Source organism: Gracilinanus agilis, chromosome 2 (genome assembly GCF_016433145.1).
Source record: "Gracilinanus agilis isolate LMUSP501 chromosome 2, AgileGrace, whole genome shotgun sequence".
In the NCBI taxonomy this organism is placed as follows: Eukaryota; Metazoa; Chordata; class Mammalia; order Didelphimorphia; family Didelphidae; genus Gracilinanus; species Gracilinanus agilis.
This window is the reverse complement of record NC_058131.1, coordinates 178497143-178520680: the sequence shown is the minus strand read 5'-3', so window position 1 is coordinate 178520680 and position 23538 is coordinate 178497143. Positions and strand designations below refer to the sequence as shown.

The 23538-nt window shown below is 40.3% G+C and overlaps 1 protein-coding gene across 1 annotated transcript in view; it reads left to right on the top strand.

Annotated features, from left to right (window-relative positions):
• Window positions 1-23538, top strand: part of HK2 (hexokinase 2) — an 84138-nt gene that overhangs the window by 22921 nt on the left and 37679 nt on the right. The window lies entirely within an intron of this gene.

The following is a 23538-nucleotide window of genomic DNA, read 5'->3' as shown; positions in this document are numbered from 1 at the left end:
ATTAGTCTAGTGTTGTTTTTTCTTTTTTCCTTGAGCAGATGAGTTAGAGATATCTTCTATAATAAGGAATTTTCCATTCATTCAGTGTGAAGACTTTGGCTCAATAAGTGTGTTTATTCCTGGGTTTGCATAAATTGACATAGAGTTAATGAAATCTCTCTGTAGCATTACTTACACAAGAGGTTCATCTTGGATTTCTTCCAAGGCTCAGAAGTAATTAAAAAGAACCTGCTTTTTCACAGGATAGACAGCTTGGCATGGTGGAAAGAGCATTGGATTTGGAGATCTGGGTTTGAATTTTATTAGCTGTGACCACCCTGGTCAAGTCATTTTGAATCTTCAGGTCTCAATTTTCCCCTTCAAAATGAGTGGCTTAGCCTGACTGACCTTTAAGTACCTTAACAATTCTGAAAGCTGATTCTGCCTTCAAGGCCATCTATAAAACTGTGCTTTGGGATATGACCTCTGCTGTCCCTTTCAGTTCTGAACCTGCTATCTATTATTGTTGATTTAACAAAAGCCATTTGTGGGCTCTGATCCTGGGGGAAAATAGTCTAGGAAGACTTGGAATATTTTTCTTATTTGAAGGCATATTTTCTACCAAGCATTCCTTAACTCTGCAGTGTTTGTTTAAGTAAGTCTCTGATGTCCGATTATGTGCTTTTAGAAGGATGGGGTTCTGTACTTTGTACAATGACATGTGCAAGTAAGGACTCTGAAAGTCTTGGCAACAGGCTTTGACCCACCTACATTATTTAACAGTCATAGAATCATAAAGTTTAAAGCTAGAAAGAACTTTAGTTCTTTGTCTACCCTGTAAACTCTCTTCATTCCTTTTCTTCCCTCATCCCTCAAATTACAGATGAGGAATTTCAGTGAGCTTACTCAAAGTTTAGTTAAATAGCAGGGTTGTCATTCAAACCTATGGGAGGCAGGCTGTGTAGCAGAGTGAGTAGGATATGTGAAATTTGGGGGAATTGGAAGACCTAGATTTGATTTCCACTTTGAGAAACTTAATTAGCTGTATAATCTGAGCTTATCACTTTTTCCCCACTGTAAAATAATGGGGAATAATAATGCATATAATGGGAATAGTAAATAGTACCTAACCTCACTGTGTTGTTGGGAGAATGAAAGGGGAATGTTGCTTTTCAACTTTAAAGCACTATTTAAATAGATAAATATTAAATACTCCACTTCCTTGTTCTTTCCGCCAATCATCCGACTATTTATCTTGTGTTCTGTCTCCCATGGCCATCTGCTTCTCTTGTCTCTGGGTCTCAGCTAACATTTCTTAGAGTACTTTAAGGTTTACAAAGCACTTCACAGACTTTATCTCACTTTGCTATCTGTCATCTGATCCCCACTGTACCCACAAACTTGGAATTTTACCATCAGGACCATGGGCTTAAACAGGGTGGGGAGCGACTCATCTCATTATTGGGCCTGTCCTTTCCCCTCCCACCAACATGGCACTCTTTTGCTTTCACAGTGGGAGAGTAGGGTGTCTGAGGCTGACTCCCACAGCCTTCTCATACAGAAATTTCAAGGCTTTTCTGTCCCACTTCCTGCTTTTCCAGAAACTTGGGCATTGAATGTATGAACAGGTGGCGTCCAAGTTTCCTCTTTATAAATTCTGATTTGCACCTTTTAAATGAAGTGGGGTTTTCAAAGGGAGTGTTATTTACTTTTGGCTGCTGGGTTTACATCATCCATCTGGAGGACAATGTCACAAGAGAACACACTGGAGGCACCCAATACTTTGAGTCTGTGCTGGAGGTACAGCTATGTGACAAGCCTCTTTATTCCCTATTTCTCAGTTTCCTCACCTATAAAGGGAAACTGATTATTGTGGATTGGCCAATAATAGTATCTATTTAGAGTGAGCATAGCAGTTACATGGGTTTGCAGTATATTTTCATGTTTCTTTGGGCCTCAGAAGGTAGTGATTTAAGACATTGTTTGTACTTAGAACCATAATAAAAAGATATTTGAAAAATGACAGTTACTTCTGAAAATCTGAAAAATTGTATTTTAATGTAATTATTTATTATTTTATTGTTTCTTGAAAGCCCTTTACCTGCCAACTTTGATTCAGTGCTATGTTCCTAGGCAGAAGAGATTTAAGGGGGGGGCGGCTGGGTAGCTCAGTGGAGTGAGAGTCAGGCCTAGAGACAGGAGGTCCTAGGTTCAAACCCGGCCTCAGCCACTTCCCAGCTGTGTGACCCTGGGCAAGTCACTTGACCCCCATTGCCCACCCTTACCAATCTTCCACCTATGAGACAATACACCAAAGTACAAGGGCTTAAAAAAAAAAAAAGAAGAGATGTAAGGGCTAGGCAACGAGGGTTAAGAGACTTGTCCAGGGTCACATAGGTAGGGAGTATTTGAGGCCAGATTTGAACCCAGGATCTTTTATATCTGGGTCTGGCTCTCAATCCACCGAGCCACCTAGTTGCCCCTTATTACTAAGGTTTGCAAAGTTACTTACATTGATCCTCCCAATTACCTTGTAAAAGAGGTAATCTTAATATCTCCATTTTACAAAGAAGGAAACTGAGGCAGAGAGAAGTTAAATGACTTGCACAAGGTCATACAGTCACTATCTGAATTCAGTTCTTCCTGCCTCCAAGCAGTGCAATGATGTGGCCAGACCTCTTTTTTTTCTCCCTGTGGAGGATAAGTCCTGGGAGACCAGCTAATTATGATAAAGACTATAGAAGATGATGGCCTGAACTAGAGTGGTAGTGACCATATGAATAGAGAGAAAGGGACAAGAGAGATACAGGGTTTGGCAACAGTATGAAAAAGGAGTAAGGAAAAAGGCAGATGATAACATAAATTATTTCTGGTGGAAGTCGTCCAGATGGAGAAATTTGTCTGGAGTTCACAGAAAGGTAAGACTGGGGGGTGGGGGGAATTTTATAAAAATTTATATAAAAAATTGCAGATATTTAGGATCGTAAGAGATTGAGGGTTAGGAAATATCTTAGAAGTCATCTCATCCAACTCATTCATTTTAAGGAAACTTAAGACTTAAAGTGATTAAATGACTTGCCCATATTGGCAGAATCACTACAGAGACAGGATATGGAGAGGAGGACATGTATTTTGCCCACTATGTTCCTTATTAGCTCTCAGAAGTGAAATTTGCTTGTGCCAGACTTTCTTAAAAAAAAAAAAATCTTCATTTCTGAATATTTCCCTTCTCCCTTCCCAGGCCAGGTAGTGATCCCTTGCAACAAAGATTAACCAAAAAAAAAAAAAAAAAGGAAAAAAAAGAAAAAGCTTTCATCAAAAAAGGATTCATTAAAACTAGCAAAACTACTATACCTGACAATAAATATATTAAATGGTCCATGTGATGGGTCCCATACTTCTACCCAAAAAAAGATAATTTTTCTTAATTTTTCACAGAGGCTGTTCTTATTATTATACAGCATGTGGTTTTGTTGATGGTTTTTGTTGTTTTTGTTCTTTCTGTTTACCTTATTGGAATCACTTTTCCTGTTTCTACTTTATTCTGCATCATTTCATATAAAAGGAAGGCCTCTGAGTCCTTCACATTGTTCCCAAAGACACAATAATACTCAACTATGTTCTATTACTATCAATCTAGACTTTTAATATTTTAATTAATTTTTTTGCTTTCTACAATCCTATTCTAGTAATTTCCCAAATCATTGTGACTTACTTTGTTTCCAGCTTTTTGTGGTTAATGTTTTAGTGTATATTGGCCTTTTTGGTCTATGACCTCCTATGCCTAGCAGGAGGGTCTCTAGGTCAAACGATCCATATCTGTTGACATTTCATTGTCTTTTTTCCCCCCCTTCTTTTTTTTTTTTTAAACCCATTAACTTCTGTCTTAAAATGACTAGTATATTGACTACAAAGCAAAAGTGGTTAGGGCTAGGCAGTGGGGGTTAAGCGATTTGTCCAGGGTCACATAGCTTAGGAAGTGTTTGAGGTCATATTTGAACCCAGGACCTCCTGACTCTGGGCCTGGCTCTCAATCCACTGAGTCATCCAGCTGCCCTCTCTTTTTTTCTTTCATAAAGCACAAATTGTTTTTTCCAGAATGGTAAGGCAGGCACAAAGTTCTACCAACAGTATATTACTATGCTTCTGTTTCTGCAGCCTTCCAAAGTTGATTATTTCCATATTTTGCCTTTTTTGCCACTCCTGAGCATGGTCTGGTAATTTCAAAATGACTTCATCTTTTTTTTTTTTATGATTTATTTTATTATTTTTTTAAACCCTTAACTTCTGTGTATTGGCTCATAGGTGGAAGATTTGGTAAGGGCGGGCAATGGGGGTCAAGTGACTTGCCCAGGGTCACACAGCTTGGAAGTGTCTGAGGCCGGATTTGAACCTAGGACCTCCTGTCTCTAGGCCTGACTCTCAATCCACTGAGCTACCCAGCTGCCCCCAAAATGACTTCATCTTTAACAAACATTAGGCCTTTGAGAGAAGTAGTCTCAACTTCACTGAAATTTGCATCTAAAGACTAGCTGGTAGGGCAAGTCAGGACAGTAGCTTTTTTTCTATTGCTTGGGGTGTTGGCCCTAAAGGAACATCAAATATCAGATAATCATAAATGAACAGTTCATGCCCTACTTTGCATATGTGTAGGGTCTGTGCCAACACTGGAAATCTGCTTCCTGAGACCAGTAAGTCCTTCCTTAAACTAGAGGAGGGTGAGGGTTGTGTCTGTGCCTGTGCCAAAGCAACCTGTAATGAACGCAGTTCAGTTCAGTTCATAAATCTCCTGTGCAGGGGATGTCCTGGGAACTCATTATTTTAGTCTGTCACATTTCAGACTAGTTGTAATTTATGGGGAGTTTTTCTTGGAGTCTACCTATCCCATCTCCCAAGATTAGATTTAGATATGTAATGTCCAAATATGTCCATAGTCACTTATTAGCTGTGTGATCTAGTGCAAGCCACTTGACTCCATTTGCCTCAGTTTCCTCATCTGTCAAATGAAGTGGAAAAGGAAATGTCAAATCTCTCCAGTATTTTTCTATAAAACCCTCCAAAATGGCACAATGGAGAGTAGGATGTGGCCAGATTCAAAACCTCTGCTTTGGATTGACTCCATAATATTAAGTTAGAAATTCTTGCTGAAGATACTCAGGTGGAACTAATTTGGATAAAAATGGCAAAATGTGAGAATTACTGAAGCAAAATTGATTTTTTCCCTATGGAAGTAGGTCACTAAAATATATCAGTTTTGTATCATTTATCCCGGAGATGCCACCATAATAACATGTTAAAAATCTATCAGTGATCATCTAGTTGTTTGGTCAGGCTTGGAAATAGGTAGCTTCATGGTAGCTTACACCTTCTTCAACCAACATTGGACAGGTAAGACTGTCTCATTTCGTGTAGCTCTGAAGGTGTGCTGTGCCACCAGCTTGTTTCATCCTACCAAATCTCCTGAAGTCCCACATGGTAGTGTGGAAATGAATTGTTAGCCACAGGATGATGGATTTTAGACATTGTAACAAATTTCATAGATCATCCACGATGGCATTGTGATGTTGGAATGTGGTGTGCTATAGTGGAATGAATGTTCATGGCATCTTAAAAAAGATGGGCAGCTGGGTAGCTCAGTGGATTGAGAGCCAGGCCTAGAGACAGGAGGTCCTAGGTTCAAACCCGGCCTCAGACACTTCCCAGCTGTGTGACCCTGGGCAAGTCACTTGACCCCCATTGCCTACCCTTACCAATCTTCCACCTGTAAGTCAATACACAGAAGTTAAGGGTTTAAAATTTAAAAAAACAAAAACAAAAAAAACCCCGTAGGTTCAAATCTCCACTTTTGGAAATTCCTTAGATGTTTGATGGTGGACAGATTACTTCTGCCAAGAAAATCCCAGACTCTTGGAGGAGAAGGAGGGGTATTGAAGTATCTATCTCTAACCAGATTGTATACCTTTGAAAGGGAAAGGAAGATACTTCCTTGTTTGGGGTTGGGAACAGATAAGTTAAATGGTTATGTTTAGAGAAATAAGAATAAAAGTGATTGTAGCTGACATTTATATGGTGCTTTACTGTTTACAAAATAGTTATCCTGGTTTGGTTATCCAATCCAGTTAATTTTACTTTTGAGAAAGTAGCTACCTAGAAGATGAATAACTTGCCCCAAGATCACACAGCTAAGTAAGTGACTGATAGGATTTAGGGAATCCTTTCTGCCTTCAAGCCCCCATTGAATTCCCAATTCCAGGCTGCTTCTAACTGAGGATTGCCTTGGTATTTTGTGGCTTCTGGGGGAGCTGGAGAGAGGGACAATAAAAGAGGGTAAAGAGGGCAGCTGGGTAGCTCAGTGGATTGAGAGCCAGGCCTAGAGACAGGAGGTCCTAGGTTCAAATCCGGCCTCAGCCACTTCCCAGCTGTGTGACCTTGGGCAAGTCACTTGACCCCCATTGCCTACCCTTACCACTCTTCCACCTATGAGACAATACACAGAAGTTAAGGGTTTAAAATTTAAAAAAAAAAAAAAGGGGTAAAGTAAGGCCTTGGCCCCTACCTTCAAGAGGTTTTCTGGTTACCGGGAAAATAAGACTTAAACAAATAAAACTGTCAGGACAAAACAGTAATAGATAATAAAGTGAAACTAGGTACATATGGTCTATTGTGGTTAGGGAAGCAATAAAATAGGTAATTGAAGAATGGACTTATCTTGGCTACCTTTTAATTATGCCAACAAATCCCATTATGGTTACTAAGGTTATCTGTCAGGAGTTAGTCCCCACATTTAATGTAATTGTGAACCCAGGAATGAATGACAAATAGCCACTTGTATTAAAAAAGAACCTATTATATATAAGCAAATAACACATTCTGGTCAACAGACCAAATAGAGTAAAAGCTGCTATATCCTGTATTATATCAATCAAAATGACAATGGTTATAATGCTAACAAGGAAGAGATAATATTTATTTCAATACTGTATTTAGTGTTGTATATTTTATTATACAAGGCTATCCGAAAGACAAGCCCATATAATAAACTCTTGGGGACAGCTTTTTATTTCATTTTTTAAAACTGGCAATTCCCTATGTGTAGTATAGATGATCTACCATGAATGAAATGAAACACTATTTGCTGGGAAAATGTCTTCATCTGGGCTACTAGGTGGCAGGTCATTAAAAAAAAGTGTTTTGATGAAGATCATACCAGTAGTTTGATTAGAAGCTAGTATAAGGGGGCAGCTGAGTAGTTCAGTGGATTGAGAGCCAGCCAGGCCTAGAGAGGCGAGGTCCTAGGTTCAAATCTGACCTCAGACAGCTGCGTGACCCTGGGCAAGTCACTTAACCCCCATTGCCTAGCTCTTACCACTCTTCTGCCTTCGAACCAATACACAGCATTGACTCCAAGATGGAAGGTAAGGGTTAAAAAAAAAGTGTGAGGAGTGATGAAGGGATGAAGGTAGGATGGATAGGATGGATGGGAGAAAGGAGAGAGGAAGGGAAAAGAAGGTAGCATCCTGGTGGGGGAAATTTACCAGACCCCTTCAGGGGCTCAAATGAATGATCAGAGAGCAACTTTAGGTTTTAAAATTGCTAGGTTTTATTTAGGTTAGGAAAAAGGTCTAGGGAAAACTAGGAGGTAGGAAGAAAGGGAAAAAGGTACGGAGAGAGAGATCAGGGTCTCAGGGTAGAGAGCTCTCCAGGGTAGAGAGCAGAGCTTCCAGAGTCTAGAGCCCTGCTTTCTCTTTTATACTTTCTCTGACACCTCCCACAAAGGAAGGGGGAGGTGTCAGGGGAAGTTGTAACAGAGAGAGTCCTGGGAGTTGTAGTCTCCCAGGGATTACATCAATTTCAAATGATACAGAAGCTAGTATAAATGAATGGATCCAATGGCGCCATATTTGAAAATTTGGTTGACTTTGTTATGGAAGCTCATCTCTTCATTTTTAGATTATACCTTAAATATAAGCTTCTTTGGACCTAGAAAGATCTGTTGGTGATAAACCCCTGAACTTAGCCAGTTTTGTCCATGTAAACACGTGGAGTTTTTTTTAGCTTGATGGTGAGCCTGTTAGAACATGGGGTCACTTCCACACCACAGTGAGGGGACTTTAGTTGATGGCACCTGAAGCCTGAACTCTGGAGGCAGAATGCTCCATTTTTTGACCAACCCAAATGATATGCCTCTTTTTTAGAAGATAATCCTGGATGATACCTTTTTATATCTGGGATATTTCCCTTTTGTGGCATAAAGGATTATATAAGGTTTAATATTTGGCTGATAGCTAAGTGGTTACCATATGTAAGTGGGGGAGCTAGGTGGCTCTGGATAGAACACTGGCCTTTAAATTAGGAAGACTCATCTTCCTGAGTTCAAATCCTAAGTTTAAAATCTGGCCTCAGACACTTAAGTCACTATGTGACCTTGGGTAAGTCACTTAACCAACCCTATTTGTCTTAGTTTCCTCATCTATAACATGAGCTGGAGAAGGAAATGGCAAACCATTTCAGTATCTCTGCCAAAAAAACCCTAAATGTGTTCAGACAGGTGCGCAACTGAAAATGACTAACCAACAACAAAAATGACATATAAAGGCTAGATTGTCTTGCAATAAATATCATGATTTGTATTGATTCTAAGTCAGATATGGGTTTAAAAATACTAGAAATACTTAGTTGGCATCTTAAAGAGCAAAATTCCATTCAGTTCAACAAGCCTTTGTTAATTTGTGCTAGGGAATGAAGCTACAAAGACAAAAATGAGACAGACTTTGCCCTCAAGGAGCTGACATTCTGTTGAATTACTATGATAAACGAGTCTCTGGTTCTTCTCTGGAAAAGGTTGATGTGGACCTGGAGAAGATGCCTAAAGATGGCCTTACTAAATTAGCTCATAGCATTGGTCTAAGATCCTTTCTATGTTTAATGTCAGTGAGTTTTCAAAAAATTTCAAACCCTTACTGAATTGATATTGTATATTGGTTCCAAGGCAGAAGAGTGGTAAGGGCTAGGCAGTGGGGATTAAATGACTTGCCCAGGATCACACAGCTAGGAAGTGTCTGAGGTCAAATTTGAACCTAGGACCTCCCATGCTAGGCCTCACTTTCAATTCACTGAGCTACCTCGCTGGCCCCCAGGGGGGTCTGTTTTTAATTAACTAGCAAGGGCTATTGATGATGCAAAATAAACCTTTTGCATTTTTAAGCACCATAAGAACACTTATATACAGAACAAATTAATCATGCTGAGTTTCTTCTGGGTGTGAGTTGTGAATTGCTTGAATCCTGATGTTTTATCAATTGACTTCACATCAATTGACTGTCAGCTGTTTGAGCTAGCAAATGCCATTTGACTGTTTGGTAGGTAGGTATGTGAACTCCCAGGAGTCCAGGGAAACTGAAACTACTTTATCTTTCTGACCTGTGTCTCTGATAAGGTGGATATTGGAAATGGGAAGAAAATAGCAAATAGAGTAGATAATCTCTCTGGTGATAAAAATTTCTTATGGAGAGTTCAGGTTCTCAAATCCAAGTGTGAAGAGAAGGGAGCTTTAGTGCTACTGCCCCAAATTCATTGTTTCTACCTGGTCCCTTGATCTATCCCAAACACTCTGTGGAGTCAATGACTGGTAAATGGCCTCTTTTCAAGACAAGAGGCAACATAGCGAGCAATGATGAGATCCTCTCCAGGCAGCCAATATCCCTTGGATTTGGAAACAGTTGGCTTCACATCTCAGCCCTCCTGCACTTTTCAGCTTAGACCTCTGCAAGTCATGCAACTGTTTGCCATGAGTTAATCAGTATATCCATAGCATGATGGTAGTGGGCAAAATCAATAACCTTCCAGGCCTCTAGAAAGGGTAGTTGACACAAAGATTTAATTCCCTCACTGTTTATTCATTCTCCAACCCCTTGTATTCTGAATTTCTACCTCCTCCAAAAAAAAAAATTTATACTTAAAATTACTCTCTTAAATGGCTTCTGTGACCACCTAATTGTTAGGTCCCATGACCACTACCTCCTTTGAGGTTCTCCCTTGATTTTCAGATTCTTCACTGGTTCTTCTCTTTCTGTACTTCTAGTGGTTGTTTTTTTGTTCTCCCATTACACAGGTGTGTAGGCACTGTCCCAAGGCCTCTTTTGTTCAGCTTTCCTCCCTCTCCTTACCTGTGTGATCTACCAAAACTTTGTACTCAACACGTTTAAAAAAAAAACTCACTTTTCCTCCAGGCCTATCCATCATTCTTCTAATTTCCAAATTGAAATGATCCTGCCATTCATTCTTCCATGCACCCATGTTTAAAACCTTAGGTTTTTGACCAACTTATGTTAAACAATTTGCATTGACCTGTCTTGTCCCTCCTGCCTGGAATTGGTTCTGTCTTCCTCTAGCTCAGCATCCTTAGCTTCCTTTAGATATGTGGATTAGACTCTCTCTCTCTAAATCCCGTGTACTTGTGGCATTTCTTCCTTGATTTTTAGAGCTCAGGTGCCTTGAGGAAAGGGATTGTTTTGTTTTTATCTTCATGTAGGTCGAATGGAATGCCTTTGACATGGTAGATGTCAAAAAAAGAATTTGGGATTAGTTGCCAAATTGTGTCAGTATAACTAGCAGTGTGTCAAACTTTTGTGCCATCCAGACTCAGGCTTTCATCATGCCTGACCTTTACTATCAGTTCCCTCACTTAAAAGATAGTTATAACACAGCATAATTGCCACATTTGAACCCAAGAAGGAGATGAGAATGTGCCTCCCTTCTTTGCAGAAAAGGTGAGGGCTAGAAGGAATTATGGAACATATTACATACTGTCTGACTTGATGGATCTGTTAATTGGGCTGATTTTTTTTTTCTTATCTCATAAGGAATAGCTTCCTGAGTGGTAGAGAGAATTGGTTGAGAGGGAATTTTTTTCTCATTTAGGGAAAGATATATTGTAAATATTGATATGAGACAAATAAAGTGGAGATAGCACTTGGCATTATCTTTGCAAATTTTAAGGGCCTTCTAACCGATCTGTTTGAGAATTATCTTACCATTATAGAGCTGGTCTTGTCACTCCCCTGCCCAAATACACCCTAATTTAGTGAGAGATTTATGGTTTTTTTGTACCTTGCATCTTTTAAAGTGTCTGGCACACAACAGAATTTTAAGCTAAAAGATGAATTATAAAGGTCTTGTCCAGGTTTTCCTCTTTTAACCCCACCTTGCTTGTCCCTTCCAGGTGGTAGCATTCATGATAGATACAGGCCTCCTGTTGTAATATTGGTCCATCTTTTTATTATGTTTACCTTTTTAAAAAGCTATAGACAGTTCGTTTTGCTTCCGGCCTGGATTACATCACCCCCTATGCTATTTCTGCTTTTAGTGACTTCCTCTTCCTTTCCTCAAGGGGCCAAGCAGAAGCAATGTCCTTTTCTATGTGTCAGCTTTGCAAAATTTGAAGATCGATGTGTCAAGGTCTCCTTAAATTTGTCCTTCTGCAGGCTAAAACCTCCTCACTTCTTTCACCCCTCCATATGGCATTAACTTGAGGTCTTTTACCATTCCCTTTGGTGTTCTCCAGCTTTTTAAATAAGATGTGGTGCTCAGAATTGAATTTGCTGTTTAGATATTCTAGCCATAGAAGATGGACAGGACTAATCTCTAGACCTTAGATGTGTCCTCACGTTAGCTTTCTTGGCTGCCATATGCTATTGGCCTATATTGATCAGATAATCCACAGAGATATGTAGCTTCTCCTCCTTGTATCCTCTCTAGACATGTTGCTGTCTAGATCTTGTCTTGGAAGCAGTTAGGTAGATAGAATGCTGAGTTTGGAGTCAGGAAGACCCAAGTTCAAATATGACTTTAGATACTTAATGCTATGTGATCCTGAGCAAATCACTTAATCTCTGCCTGCCTCATTTTACCCAATTATAAAATGGGAAGAATAATAGCATCTACTGTGCAGGATTGCTGTGAGGATCAAATGAGATATTTGCAAAAGCACTTGGTACAGCGCCTGGCACATAGTAGGTACTATATAAATAAATGCCTTTTCTCTTCCCCTGTTATACCTTCCCTATCTTGCATAATAATAGCTAACAGGATAAGTGCCTTAATCCTCATAACCATTCAGAGAGAGAGGTAAGTGCTATTCTTGTCCCCATTTTACAGAATACTTTGAGGAAAGCAAGTTGCAACTTGCCCACATAGTTAAATGTCTGAGACTACATTTGAATTCAGGTCTTCTGCCTGCATGGTCTGTGCTGCCTGTTATGAAGTGGCTTTTTTCAAGCTGGTCTAAGGAAATCTTAAATCTATTTGGTCCTAAGCCAAAAGTGTTAAACACAACTCAGTGTGACCTGAATCAGATTAAAATGTAGTTGAGGGGGCAGCTGGGTAGCTCAGTGGAGTGAGAGTCAGGCCTAGAGACGGGAGGTCCTGGGTTCAAATCCAGCCTCAGACACTTTCCAACTGTGTGACCCTGGGCAAGTCACTTAACCCCCATTGCCCACCCTTACCACTCTTCCACCAAGGAGCCAATACACAGAAGTTAAGGGTTTAAAAAAAAAATAAAATGTAGTTGGGAAATATTTAACAAAATAAATACAGTAAAACATAGATAATGCCAAAGCTGGGTTTTCTGGGCAAGGTTATTCACGTGGTTTGCATTTCCTTTTCCAGTGGATTCTTTTGTCTCAGGCAATCTTAGATTATGAGACTTGCCCAGGGTTACACAGTTAGGAAGTGTCTGAGACTGAATTTGAACTCAGGTCTTCCTGATTCTAGGCCCAGTGCTTTTAACCACTGAGCTATAACTGCCTCTTATGAAAGGTTTAGTAGCCCTACTTCTTTGACTTGTCATAGCTATTCAAAGCCATCCGTACTTTTTTGGGGGGGTTCCTGATGATTGCTCATTGGGTTAGCTTTTTGCCAGCCATACATTTGATATGCAGCCCCACCTCTGCCTTATTCATAATTAAGTTGCTGGGTCAAGTATAGACTCCCAGGGCATTTTACTAGAGACCTTCCACCTGGACTTTGAATTCCTAATGGATTTTTTAGAATAGTCTGGCTATCAATCAATTCCAAATCTGTCTAGTTTATTGCCTTTTAGCACCCATCTCTCCATCTTGTTCCTTAAGAATAGGATGATTGCCAAATTTTTTTGATAAAATAGCCACAGAAGCCCTTCACAGTAGTGGTTTGTTTAGTAAGCCTATTAAAAAGGAAATATAGTTAGTCTTGGCATGAACTATTCTTAGATGAAGCTACACTGGTTCTTTTCTAAGTGGTCCTTAACCATCCATTACTACTGTGTGTTTCTGAATTTTTTTTCGAAGTTGAAGTCAAGCTCACTGGCTTATGGTGCAAAGACTCCATTCTATTTTGTGTGTGTGTGTGTGTGTGTGTGTGTGTGAAAATCAGAACAGTTTGCCTCTTGCTATTCCTTCATTCTCTCTCCCATATCCAAGAACAGTTTAAAGGTCAAAGATAGGAATTCAGTGATAGTAAACCTGTGGCACATGTGCTAAAGATGACTCAGAGAGCTTCCTGGGTAGGTGCCCTGCTGTGCCCCACCTGTCTCTTACTAGAAAGGGAGAGGGATTCTGGCAGAGCTGTTCCCCCCCCTGCCCCCCAAGACATTTTTTCACATCCCCCACCCCCTGTGCCCAGCAGCCAATGGGAGCACACAGGATAAGGTGGGTAGTTCACAGGTGGCAGAGCTGGAGGGGAGCAGTGCACAAGGGCCACTCCCCCTCCCCCTCTTTACTGCTCACTGAGGACATTCCTCACTTTACTCACCCTTCTGCCCAGCAGCCCAATGGGAGCATTTCCTCCTGTGTGGATTGTGGATGGGGTACATGCAGTCTCTAAAAAATGCCATCACTGGTCTAGGCCAGACCAGGCAGCCTGCCCCACCCCTCTAATATTTCCTTACTTGTCTTGGATAGCAATTTTCTGTTAAGTCATTTTTATTTTGCCCTTTTTAATTCTGAAGATAATTCCTCTTGACCCCCACCTTTTCTCTACTCTCTTATCATTATTCCAACCAATCAATGGGAGAGGTGGCCGAATTTCTTTTGTCATTCACTTCCCTACCCTCTTTACTTATCTTATTCCTTTTGACTTTGGAATATGCAGTTTCAGTTGTTCCTAGTTCCATTGCTGTGGCATATGCCATATATCTCAGTGATACTTATTTGGCCAGATTTGACTTTTTGAATTAAGATTCCTCATTCATCTCACTTGCTATTCATACATATACCTTCCCTCTTGGAGTCAATACTGTATATTGGTTCTAAGGCAGAAGAGTGGTAAGGGCTAGGCAATGGGGGTTAAGTGACTTGCCCAGGGCCACCCAGCTGGGAAGTGTCTGTGGTCAGATTTGAATCTAGGACCTCCCGTCTCTAGGCCTGCCTCTCAATCCGCTGAGCTACCCAGCTGCCCCCTCATATATATACTATTCACTTGGGTTTAGACATGAAACCAAGAGTTTTTATTATTGACTACTTCCTTTAATTTTATCTCTTATGAACCTCTGGATGTTTCTCATTCTTCCCGTAATGTTATCTATGCTCTGTGGTATCAAGAATGGTAGTAATATGCCCAGGCATATTTTTTCTCATTCCTTCTTTATTTTTAGTTTATAGCTCTTCTGATTAGATTATATAGGCAAATAAACTTTTACCAGCCTTTGTGTAGGGTTCCTGTATTTTATTTAAACCACAGTTCAAAAAATTCCAAATCCCATTCTTGGACCTCATCTTCTTAGCCAGCACTAACAGGTATCTTCCAGCTCTCAAATTCTATGTATCCCATACTTTAAAATCAAAACAAAAAAATCCCTTGCCTTAAAATCAATACTATATATTGGTTTTAAGGCAGAAAAATGGTAAGGGTTAGGCAATGGGGGATTAAGTAACTTGCACAGGGTCACAGAGTTAGGAAGTACCTGAGGTCAGACTTGAACCCAGGTTCTCCTCACTCCCACTCCTGGCCTGGCTCTCAATCACTGAGTTACCTAGCTGCACCCAATTAGTCCTTTACTTTGAAGTGTAGTTCAACAGAATGGGCTCAACAGAAAAGATAAGGAAGGTTGAATAAGCTCGGATATGATATTGAGGGACAGACATAGAGAAAAGTGGTTGGGAAACCTCACACCTCCATTTCTTAATTGGCCTGGTTCCTGCCTTTCCTTGTCCTACCCCAATGCTGCCTGCCAGTTCCAAGTTCTAGGAGTGTCTGGTTGGTTCCCTGCTGACCAATGTGTTTCCTCTATATCTTTTCCTTATTACTTGGACTAGTAATGTGAGTACTGTAGGTTACTCATGATATAAGGATTCCCAGAAGTGGAGTGCTCACTTCTTACAGATTTTAGCCCTACCAGATTTCTATAAGAAGAAAAAAAATTTTAATTTAAGAAAAAAAAAATCCTAACCTTTAGCCATGAAAGCTCTGCCTACCTCTTACATACATTTGCCTTAAACATCTTACTTAGTTGCTCATTTCTGAGTAATATTCTGGAGACCATAGTAATCTGGGGTCTAACTGTCAGTTAGAAGTAAGTCATTTATGGGGCAGCTGGGTAGCTCAGTGGATTGAGATTCAGGCCTAGAGATGGGAAGGTCCTAGGTTCAAATCCAGCCTCAGATACTTCCCAGCTGTGTGACCCTGGGCAAGTCACTTGAACCCCCATTGCCCACCTTTACCACTCTTCCACCTAGGAGCCAATACACAGAAGTTAAGGGTTTGCTGTTTATGTATATAATTATGTTCCTACTGCTGCTGCTGCTACTGTGACAATGGCAATGTCTCAAGGATGCTCAATAAATACTCAGCTCCCAAAAGGCACTTTGAGTGAATTCAATCCAGCCCTCTCATTTTACCAAATTCTAGAAAAGGGGAAAGTTTGCCCAAGGTCAAATAAGTAATAAGGAACAGATCCAGGTTTGGAACTTGGATCTTCTGACTTCAAGGCTGGGAAAAGTAAGTGATCTGCCCATAATACAGGTAAAAATATTTGACTGACTCCATTCATTTCTCAGAAAGCTGTCCCATTGTATCACCCTACCTCTAATAAAAGAGGCTTTGACCTTTTTTTTTTTTTTTTTTTTTTAAACTAGAGTGGAAGTTCAGGATAGAAAATTTTTCTAGTACATAGCACAGTAGGGTCTAATGCAGTGATTCCCAAAGTGGGCACTACCTCCCCCTGGTGGGTGCTGCAGTGATCCAGGGGAGCAGTGATGGCCACAGGTGCATTTATCTTTCCCATTAATCCCTATTAATTAATTAATTAAAATTTAAAGAAAAATGATTTCCATGGGGCTAAGTAATATTTTTTTCTGGAAAGGGGATGGTAGGCCAAAAAAGTTTGGGAACCACTGCTCTAATGGGAAGGGAGACAGATTTGGAAGCAGAGGACCCAAGTTTAAATCCCTGTCTTTTATTAACTAGTTGCTTGTGTGATAGAGAAGCAATTGACTTCTACTTTTGGGCCCCTAGTTTCTTCATCTGATAATAATAGGGTTGTATTATATGACATTTTAAAAAAGTGTCCCTTGCAGCTCTTGGGCAATAAATTCTTTTCTGTAAGGAATCATGATATTAATCTGGAAACTCTTTATGTGTAGATAAACTGGTCCAGAAAGGGAAAGTGACTTAACTGATGAGAGATATATAGATGTCATTTGTTATTAAGTAAAATTGGGAGCAGGTTGCAAATTAATGGCAAACCATGATTAAAAAAGAAAAGCTTTTTTCCCTCCAGAGACTCCTACACCATTCAACATGTTGTATTTTTTAATTAATATTTTCATTAAGTAAAAATTGATTTTTTTCTAATGTCAAACCTTTGAGAGGAAAATAAAGAAAAACAAAACCTTATAACAAAAAATGTAGCAAAAATATTTTTTGGCATTGAATATGTTTAGAAAGTTCTATGCTGAAAAATAAACCCTTACCTTCTCTCAGTATTAATTTTAAGGCAGAAGAGTAGTAAGAGCTGGGCAATTTGGGTTAAGTGACTTAATTGTCCAGGGTCACAGAGGTAGGAAGTATCTGAGGCCAGATTTGAAGCCAGGTCCTCCTAACTCCAGGTCTGGTTCTCTTTATCTCCTGAGTTATCTAACTCTTCCCCCTTTTGGCACCCCTGAGTTCATCTTTCTTTTCCAAGATTAGTAACATTGTTGAATGTCATGGTTGATAGAGTTGATCAGAAATTGGTGTCTTGATTTTATAGTGTTGTTATTTGTATGAATTGTTCTTGTTTTACTCATTTTATTTTTATCTCTACTTACTCTTTCCAGTTTTATCTAATTTGTCACTTTTCATTATTTCTTATGGCACAGTTGTATTCCATTACCATGATTTATTCAGGTCTTCAGTTAAATAGATTTCTGGTCCTATGCTACTATAAAAACTGCTGCTCTATTTTTGTGTGTGTGTGTGTGCGCGCGCGAGTGCGCGCAGGTCCATTCCTTAATCAATCAATCAATCAATCAATCAATTAAATTCTTTAAAAATTTTAGTTATAGGCTTAATTGCAAATATTTGTAATGACTTTTTGCTACTCAATTACATTATCTATTGGATTTATCTTAAAACAACTACTGCATAGACAAGGAGCCCTTCTATTCTACTAAAACACTTTCACACCCTTCCTTGTCTTTTCATTATTTTATTGCTCCAGTAATCCATAGTTGAGTCAGGAAGGATGATTGAACTCTGTCCCAAGGAGGAAGATACTCACAATTTTGTAAGACACCAAGTCAGAAAATAAATTTAACAGATTGTAGGTAGACTTTTAAGTCCTATGGAGAAATATTGCTTCATCTCTTGCCAATAGTTAGTTAGTGATGACAGGAAATGAAGACATTTAGAGAATGTAACCTTGTCCTTTAGGGGCAGCTGACTCCTCCTACACTACTTTCCATTGTATCTCACTATCTCTGTTTAGCCCAGATCCAGGAAGGAATGCCCTAGCTTGGGGATATGGGATTCAGAGAGGGCATAGGAAGGAGGATAGATAGAAAATATATAATAATAGTTTTAAAAGATTCTCTTTGGTGCTTGAAGATTTACAAAATTCTTTTCTCATAAAAGCACTATAAAATAAAAATTCTGAATTATACACTTCCTTTTATAAAAAGATGAGGAAGCCCACATTTCAAACCCTGTTCTTCCAACTCCACATCCAATCTTTTACATGCAAGTTTAAATTCCATGTTGGGAATCATTATTGAGAGTAATTGTTCATTGGTTTTTCTGAAGGTAGTTCAGTAAAGGTCAAGGCTTCTCCTTGCTCTTTGGCCTAGGAAGGTCAGGGTGATTGACCTCTGTCATGAAGATGATTCCTGATCAGAACCTGCTGGGGACGGTTTGACCCCAAATCAGCCCAGCCTTAGTTTAGTTTGGACCCCTGTCCTCGTGAGAGCATCACCCTGGCACAAAGGCAAGCCCAGCCGCCTTTAATCCTCACAGAGTAGCTAGCTCAGCGCATTGAATGTGTTCAGAAATTAAGAGTGCTGATCAAGGCAGTTTGTCTTTCTTTTTATTTCTCATCCCCCATGACAGATATTTAATCAACCAGTATGCAGCTTTCCTAGAATCCTACTGAGGCCTAAGCTACCCAGGGAAACTCAGAACTGGAATACTCAGAAATGTTGCCTCCGGCCAATGGGGTGAGGGTAGAGGGGGGGAGTGAGAAGAAAAAAAGTCACCCCAGGGTGAGTTCCAAGTTTTCCATAGCAAGAGTGGGATTGCAAGGGCCTTGTAAGGCATCTTAAAAATGCCAGAGCTGGGAGCGGGCAGACAGTTCACTGGAGGACAAGACCTGTCAAAAAAAGAAGTCAAATCTCAGTCACTCTGAGCAGTCAGTTGCATTTCTGAGAAGGATTTGTACATTCTTCGCTGTCCTTGTTTTTGTTTCTCAGCAACCCAAAATGCAGTCCTACTAGTCCTGCATGATGGGTGCAGGGTGGCTTTTGGCTTTTTCCTTATAGAAGGCAGTGCGATATATATATAGCAGGAAGAGCTCAGATGCAGAACTCTTTCATTAGGTGATTCCAAGGTTTCCTTTAACTCCCAAAGGCTGGATTCTTTGAAATCAAGGGTTTTAGCCCCAGTTTTTCCATCCACTAGATAGGCCGGGTCAGTCAACCTCTCAACAGAAGTGAAAGATCTGGATCTAAGAACCTTTGAAATTATAAAAGTCCTCCACGCTAGCATGAGGAGATTAGGAAGGGCAGGTAGGTTTTTAAGGCCTTTCCTCAATGTTATTAGCTACAGGAAGGCAGTGTTTGTTGGTTGATTGGCAATTCTTATTTCCTGATTTCTCTAAATCTATACAGATTCAACTTTTCACAGTTTTCTGTCATGAACTGAACTGAAGCTGACTAGTGGAATAGCAATAGGTGCTACTTTGGGAAATTTCTTTGATATCCTTAGAGGACAGGAGCTGGCTATGAACACATCCATGCTGCTGAAGGGAACTGGATGGCTTGTGACATGAGCTGCTTGCAGGTGATTCCTTCCAACAAACCTGTCTGCTTACACTGAGCTCTTCCGACTGTATTTCTCTGCTGGTGTGAAGAATGGAAAGAGCATCACAAGACTTGGGTTTGAGTCATGCTCCATTGTTTTGGGACACTGAGAAAATCATACAACCTCAGTTTTCTTCTCTGTAAAATAATGATAATACATATTCAGCCACCATCTCAAGTCTTCTATATCCTTAACTCACCATAGTTACCATTAGTGTAGTGTTAATTGCTGTGGTTCACCAGTAGAAAGACAGTGCATGGCATGCAGAGTGGGCAAAAGCCATGGACTTGGAGACCCATTGACTTGGGTTTGATTGAGTCTTGGTCCCTCCAGAGTTAAGAGACCTTGAGCCAGCATAAACAAAGTAAGAGGAAGTCATTTCAAGAGGGAGACACATACCATTTATAACTGGGAGGATGGCGAATCCAGAAAAGCCTCATGAAGGAGGAGGCTGGTCGCTGAGCTATTCTTGGAGGGAAATTTGGGGATTCTTCAAGGCCCAGAGGTGGAAGATGGAGATAACCCCAGATCGGGGTCACAGAGGCAGGACGGAATATCATGGATAGAGAAGAGTTAGCAAGATCTTCTTCGTTCACCTCTTGTGAGGGGAGCAATAGGGAATAAGCCCGAAAGGGTAGCTGAGTGGTGGGGAGCCAGACTGTGGAGGGCTAAGGAGGATCTTCTGTTCTTCCCATCCAGGCCATTGGTAGGGGCTCCACAGCAGAGAATAAAGGTACCTCTAGGGTAGGCATAGTGAGAGCAGGAGGACCTTCAGCAGAGGATGAATGAATGAGCTCTTGCTAGGGATGTTGTAGACGGCATTTGCCATTTGGTACACTTGGACTGGTTAGCTCTGAAGGTTTCTCTGACTCTTCAGATTCTGTAATTCTTTAAAAAAGGGATTTATTGAGAAGCTTCTGTGTTATGTTGTACTCAGCATGGTAGGGGCTCCTCCTTTGTATCTTCTCTAAATAGCATAGACACCCTAATACTAGTCAAATACATCGTGTAGTGAAGAACAAGATATGATGTCTGTCCCTGGTGCCAGGACTGCACGGGGACCTCCTTACCTCTGCCTTATAATCTTTCTCTTCCTTTAAGATGTGATTCGTACTCCATCTTCTGCCTGATGTTATTCTTTCCTGATCTCACCAACTATCAGTCAATCATTATTCTACAATTTGTAAGATACTGTGCTAAGTGCTGGGGTTACATAGAGGGGCAAAAGATAATGCGTGCTCTCATGGACACCCAGTCTTAAGGAGACCTCACACAAAAAAATTGTGTGTGGGAGAAATTGGAGAGAATGAATCAACAGAGAGAGGTACTAAATTGAGGGGGGCTTCCTGTGGAAGGTGGGATTTTTATCTGGGACTTGAAGGGACTCAGGGGGAAGTAAGGCAGTGGAGATCAGGAGGGAGAACATTTGCAGGCATATGGGAGGACCAGTGAAAAATGTAGGTCTAACTGCACTGGTGGCAAGTCATTTAAATGTAAATACTGGAAAAGTGAGCGGGCAGGGCATTTTATGGAGGGTTTTGAATTTCAGTTTTTTATATTTGCTTAGAAATGATAGGGAACCTCTGGAGTTTGAATAGAGATCATTTTGGTAGAAGAGGGCCCTCCCCCCAAAGCCGCATTTGTATTTAACTCCTCTGTACATATTTGTATTTATTAACTTCATATTCTCTATATTTTTGCATGGATTTTTAACTCCCCTATTAGAATGTAAAAACTGCAAAGGATTGTTTCATTCTTTGCATTTATGTCTCCAGTATTTGTCACTTAGAAGAAAGTTACTAATTACTTGTCCATTGGTTGCTTTCATGTGGAGGCAAATTGTGATGGCTCCCCAGTAATGGCATCAGGCATCCCCAGCAGGTACTCTGAGAATCTCGATTGTATTTTTAATCTAAATATAGCAACTCACTTTTACTTCCTCCTCTATTTACTGTAAGAATCGCCAGGTTTTTTTATGACAGGATCTCCCTTCTGGAAGAAAAAAGGGTAGTGCATGATGAAACTGACTCATTGTACAACTCACACCCCCAAATAGTGACAGTCAGCACGTCTACATCTATCCTTTATAAAGTAGTGGTTCTTCCTGCTCTTTGAGAGGTAGAATTGCTCATGCGCTGGAGTTCAGAATTAGGACTATGTAATTACCTTGAATTGTTCCTGGAGTGGGACTGGATTGTGTTTAGCCATCCACAGGCTCTCTTCCTTGTGTTCCCCCTTTCAACAAACAGCGTGTGCTCTTCAGATCTGTCTGGACCAGACTAGGGTTTGCCTCTATGTCTGCAAAGTTCACTACTCTTAAGTAGTTGGGAATGGAGCCCTGGATCCTCAGCCTCTTTAGTCCTAAATTGCACCTAGTTTTACTACCTCTCAAGCATGATTATCACAGGATAAAAATAGCAGCAGCAGCAGTTCCCTTCCAAGGTTATTGTGAGGATCAAAAGACATAACATTTCTATGTGCTTAGTTATAGTGTCTAGAATTAGAGGTACAAATGCTTATCATTCCCCCCCCCCCCCCCTTTCCTCACTTTTTAAACTCTAGTTGCACTGCCTTGGAGTACTTTTCGTTCTGAATCCCATTTTTAGACAGAAAGGATATTAACAAGTCGAAGAATGTCCAGAAAAAGGTGGGCAGGGTATTGAAGAAACTGGAGACTATGGACTAGTTGAAGAAAGTTGAAGAGAAAAATGTAAGGATATTATAGGATTGGCGTTGGCAAAGGAAAAAGGACCACCTGTTTATCCTTGAACCAGGGTGAAGGAGGAGAGACGAGGGATGAAAGATATCTCAGTGATTTGAGATGAGGAGAGGAAAAGAAGGAACTTGTGGCAAGTGGCCTTGATTTGGAAGCATGAAAGGTTGTTTTCACCATTGACTCTGTTTAGGTCTTGTGTGTACCTAGTTATTTACATGTTATCTTTTATATTAGCTCTTTGGTGTTATCTTCCACATTAGAATGTGAGCTTTTTGAGGGCAAGGACTTATTTTTTTTGTTTTTGGCCTTTGCTAATTAATGTTTTGAGGGACCCACACCATACAGTATATCCTGTGTGCTGCTAGAGGACAGAACTGGAACCTTTGTCTACACTGTGCCTGGCACGTGGTGGGTGCATATAGTGTCATTGGGGAGGGATGGGTAACTACATGTGAATACACACATACTCACTCTCATGACAGAGCCTGCACTTGGGAAACTTACAGTTTGAGGAAGAAGGGAGACATTTATTTAAGCACCGATAGCATGGATGAGGTCAGCTAAATGTAAAGAGGAAGGTCTGTGCAAAATGCTAGAAGAAATATGCTTAAATGTAAAGAGAAATTTGCTTAAATGTAAAGAGGAAGGTCTGTGCAAAATGCTAGAAGAAATTTGCTTTTACCTGGTAGCACTAGAGGTTAAAGAGTGAGATTGCCATGGAAGGCTTCATGGCAGAGATGCACATGGAGTATAAAGAGGAGCAAGTATCTCTCTTTTAGTACTGCCAACGAGAGTCATAATCAAACACATTTATTTGGGAATTTATGTTCCAGGGTAAATGTTTCCTTTTTGATGTGGGTAAGATCAGAGGAATTCTGCAGACATAGTATAGTGCATTATGGTTTTACAGAGTATTTGACATTACTTCTGTTGACATAGTGTGGACTGGATGATAGTGCAATGATCCAAAGCCAGTTGATTGATGGTCTCCAGAGAATTGATCTGCTGACATCTATCTGAAGAGGTTATCTGGGTAGGGATCTGGATTTGGGGCAGAAAAGGGAAGCCCTAAGGAATTTCCAGACCCTTCAGAGGCTCTCACTGAAGTCTCTATTGACTCCCAAGTAACCACTGTTATAATGGGTAGAATTTCTAAGGAGCTAATCTGTGACTTGCTTCCTACAACTAAAATATTTAGGTTGATTACAAACATTGGTTAAAGGAGAGCACCTGGGAACTTTGTTTTGCAGATTTGCAGATTAGTTTATGACACAGAATTGAGAATTATCATAGGCTTTCCCCAGGCTAGTATTATG